The sequence below is a fragment of the Triticum dicoccoides genome, chromosome 7A, assembly GCF_002162155.2.
Source record: "Triticum dicoccoides isolate Atlit2015 ecotype Zavitan chromosome 7A, WEW_v2.0, whole genome shotgun sequence".
In the NCBI taxonomy this organism is placed as follows: domain Eukaryota; kingdom Viridiplantae; phylum Streptophyta; class Magnoliopsida; order Poales; family Poaceae; genus Triticum; species Triticum dicoccoides.
The window spans coordinates 106,677,854-106,682,255 of NC_041392.1; the positions used below are offsets into that span (position 1 = coordinate 106,677,854).

Genomic DNA, 4,402 nt, shown 5'->3' on the forward strand with positions numbered 1-4,402 from the left:
TGGTATGTTTGATTCCTTGCAATAGTTTTGCGATATAAAGGTGGTGATATTAGAGTCGTGCTATTTGATTAATTGTAAATTGAGAAATACTTGTGTTGAGGTTTGCAAGTCCCGTAGCATGCACGTACGGTGAACCGTTATGTAACGAAGTTGGAGCATGAGGTATTTATTGATTGTCTTCCTTATGAGTGGCGGTCGGGGACGAGCGATGGTCTTTTCCTACCAATCTATCCTCCTAGGGGCATGCGTAGTAGTACTTTGCTTCGAGGGCTAATAAACTTTTGCAACAAGTATGTGAGTTCTTTATGACTAATGTTGAGTCCATGGATTATACGCACTCTCACCCTTCCATCATTGCTAGCCTCTTCGGTACCGTGCATTGCCCTTTCTCACCTCGAGAGTTGGTGCAAACTTCGCCAGTGCATCCAAACCCCGTGATACGATATGCTCTATCAAACATAAGCCTCCTTATATCTTCCTCAAAACAGCCACCATACCTACCTATTATGGCATTTCCATAGCCATTCCGAGATATATTGCCATGCAACTTTCCACCGTTCCATTTATTATGACACGCATCATCATTGTCATATTGCTTTACATGATCGTAAGATATCTAGCATGATGTTTTCATGGATTGTACATTTTTTGATGACATTGCTACGCTAGATCATTGCACATCCCGATACACCGCCGGAGGCATTCATATAGAGTCATATTATGTTCTAGTATCGAGTTGTAATATTGAGTTGTAAGTAAATAAAAGTGTGATGATCATCATTATTAGAACATTGTCCCATTTGAGGTTATCAAAATAAAAGAGGCCAAAGAAGCCCACAAAAAAATACAAAAAAATGAGAGAAAAAGACTAGTATAGAATCTGAGCCTAGGGTGCAAAAATAGAAAAAATGGATGTGTACCATCGGATGGGAAATTGATAGCCCAGATTTGGGTGGGTCGCTGTGTGCGCAAAATTTGCAAGAAAGTCCCTCCCTGCAAGCTATTTCGTTCCCCATGCCCCTCGTCGTTCAAACCCAAATCCACTCGGCATAGAGCTAGATACTACAGCGCACGAACCAAAATCTCCCCGACGGCGGCTGCGGCGGCAGCCCAGATCTCTCCTCCAAGCTGAGCGAGTACGCCCGGTAGAGGCGGCACAGATCCCTCTTCCATGTTGTTCCAACTCTTGACGGCTCCCTACCATTGTGTGGGTGGCGTCCCGGTTTGAGGCGGACCAGATCGGAGCTCGTCGGCAATCTCTGCCCCGCTGCTCATCGCAGCCTCCCTTCTGAAGCTCCGGCGGCGGTGCCTTCGTCGCCTCTCTCGCGCGCTCTCTCTCTCTCATGCTCCAGTATTAGCTCGCATCCGGCATCCTCCTCCCTCACGTCACGGCAAGCCGGTGGTGGTCTCCTCGGCTCCTTCCCAACCGGCCCGTGCGACGAGGTGGTTGACCTTTAAATATGTGCTAACTTTTGTTTGTTAGTAAATTTGTGCTACATCCCAATTTTATTATCATGTAGATTTGTACTGCATCTCTCTAGTTCTGTTTTCTTGTTCATGTCGAGTGAATGATGCAGTTTAACAACTCCGATTTGATGGTGCATTGCTACTGTTTTAGGTGTTTTGGTAATCTCTTTGAACATTTTGATTCGCTGATTAGTATTCTGGAGGATCAAGTTGGAAGGTTGAGGATGGTTAGATAATCGCGCCGGCGTGAACTTCAGGAAAATTAAGTAAAAATATTAGTACCTGTAGTTCTTATACAGAGTCAATAGCTTCAAAAGCTGGAAAGAAAATAAATTGATTCTGCTAGGCAAAAAAAAAGAAATTGGTCCATTTGTCAGCATATCAAAATTTTGATTCATGTATACATGATTCACCGCTGGAAATTGATCCATTTAAATAGGGAATAGTAAGAAGTGTCCTAGTATATACTCTCTCCGTTCCAAAATAGATGACTCAACTTTATACTTAGTACAAAGTTGAGTCATCTATTTTGGAACAGAGGGAGTATGAATTATGATTCCCAAAGATGGTGGCATTGAGGGCCAACAATTTATGCATACATGGCCAACAATTAGAAATGTCCTAGTAAATATTCTAATTCATAGACTGTTGCCCTAGGTTGCATCCTTTGTGTGATCTTTGTGCCTAATGTCTGAACTACAAAAGATGATCTCATTTTTGACTTTGCAATTCTCATCTCGGGACAAGTGAAAAAATATCTCATCTGAGGATTCAGTAATGGAGGGGAGCAGCACTATTTCGCCATCAGGAGAGCCCATAGTTGCAATGGCCACAACATATGCACCAGCACTATCAGGTGAGAAATCCGTCTAAGAAAGTAAATAATCTGTTGAGGTACCTAACATTTTGTTAATCCCTTGTGTGATGTTGTTTCCTATAAAATTGTTTGCAGCCATGGAATCGGTCAATAGTGCTCAAAATCAAGATTTCAGCAATGGTACCTTGTTTGTAGAGATTAATTCCCCAATGCTTGTCCAGTACACTGGAAAAGAAACAATCATTCTTTCAAGAGGTACACACACTTCTGGATTTTATATACGTAAAAATTTCACTTCTGTCCATGTTCCATGATTTCATTAATATTTCATAGGAAAATATACGGCCTTATCATCTATCATGTCCATGCCAAATCATAGGTGCGGAACAAGTAGGCACTAATGTGAACAACCGATAGATTTCATGGTTCAAACTACAAGGTCCTATAAATGTTCACAACCTGTGTTTAGTACTATTGGTCATGTTGTGTTATACTAGTTACTGCAAAGCATAATGTAATGCATGCCATCATTCTTTGTTTTGTACTGTTGAATTAGAATAATAATCTTCCTTTTTGTTCATTGCCATTTCTTCGCATTGCTATTTCTGCTGTTACGTGGTCCTTGAAACTTGTAATTTGCTTGAGCCTATGTTAAAACTTCATCAAGTGTGAAGATATGACACTTGCATGGACCTGTTCTAACTTAACTTTATTTGTTAGGTTTGATCTCTCCCAGCACAAGAAGCATGATGAGCAAGAAGCACTAGAACTGGAGGCAAAGGATGCAACTTTTCTGTTCTGTAACACCATTCTAGGAAAGTTGATGCAGTTTCTAATGGCACTGCTTGTTGAGTTGTGATTTATTTTTGTCGTTCATAGTCAATCTTGCCCATGATGTACCACAAATGATCCTCTAATCCAATGTAACACTTGATATGTATTCATGTCTCTTCTGTTGGCTCATGATTGTGATTGTGCAGTTTGGAATCTATGTTTACTTGAAGATGAATTAATTATCATGTACTGAAAGATGTTTCTGATGATGCTCACATACTTTTTGGTGACCAACATGTTTGAATTTCTTGCATGATTCGTGATAACACAAGTTACTGAAAAAATTAGGTACACAGAAGCTTCACACAGTACATATGTGCAGATTTTTTATAAATCTAAGACGAGAGGATTTTTTATAAATCTAAGACGAGAGGGCATCTGTACAGATCTGAAAAGTAGTCTTATTAATGAAGAATTGTATGATTGATATATGAGAGCTTTGAGGTGGTTACTGCAAAAGTTATCTTTTATATGTAACTAGTTGTAGGGGGGTTTCTTTAAATGTACATTGAGAATCCTGCACCTCAATCTATACCAATGATTCAGCATCTAATGGCTCAGGTTTGTTTTTCTATTTTTGCACCCTAGGCTCATTTTCTATACTAGTTGCTCCCAGATAGGATATAGATAGATAGATATAGATGATAAAAAAGATAATTTTTGATGTGGAATGCTACCTAGCATAATCTTGATCATGTAATCTAATCATGGCATAAATATTAAGACACGAGTGATTCAGAGCAATAGTCTATCATTTGACATTAAGATAATAATACTTCAAGCATATTAATAAAGCATTCATGTATTTTCAAAATAACATGGCCAAAGAAAGTTATCCGTACAAAATCATATAGTCTGGCTATGCTCCACCTTCACCACACAAAATATTCAAATCATGCACAACCCTGATGACAAGCCAAGCAATTGTTTCATACTTTTGATGTTCTCAAACCTTTTCAACTTTCACGCAATACATGAGCGTGAGCCATGGACATAACACTATAGATGGAATATAATATGATGGTGGAGGTTGTGTGGAGAAGACAAAAAGGAGAAAGTCTCACATCGACACGGCTAATAAACGAGCTATGGATATGCCCATCAATTGATGTCAATGTGAGGAGTAGGGATTGCCATGCAATGGATGCACTAAGAGCTATAAGTGTATGAAAGCTCAAACTGGAAACTAAGTGGGTGTGCATCCAATTTGCTTGCTCATGAAGACCTCGGGCATTTGAGAAAGCCCATCATCGGAATATACAAGCCAAGTTCTATAATGAAAAT

The 4,402-nt window shown here is 39.6% G+C and overlaps 1 long non-coding RNA gene across 1 annotated transcript; it reads left to right on the forward strand.

Moving 5' to 3' along the window:
- Positions 1-1,088: 1,088 nt before the first annotated feature.
- On the forward strand, positions 1,089-2,476 carry LOC119334429. The gene is made up of 3 exons (XR_005161324.1): positions 1,089-1,443; positions 2,215-2,323; positions 2,420-2,476. It is a non-coding gene; the product is annotated as an uncharacterized LOC119334429 (long non-coding RNA).
- The last annotated feature ends 1,926 nt before the right edge of the window (positions 2,477-4,402 follow it).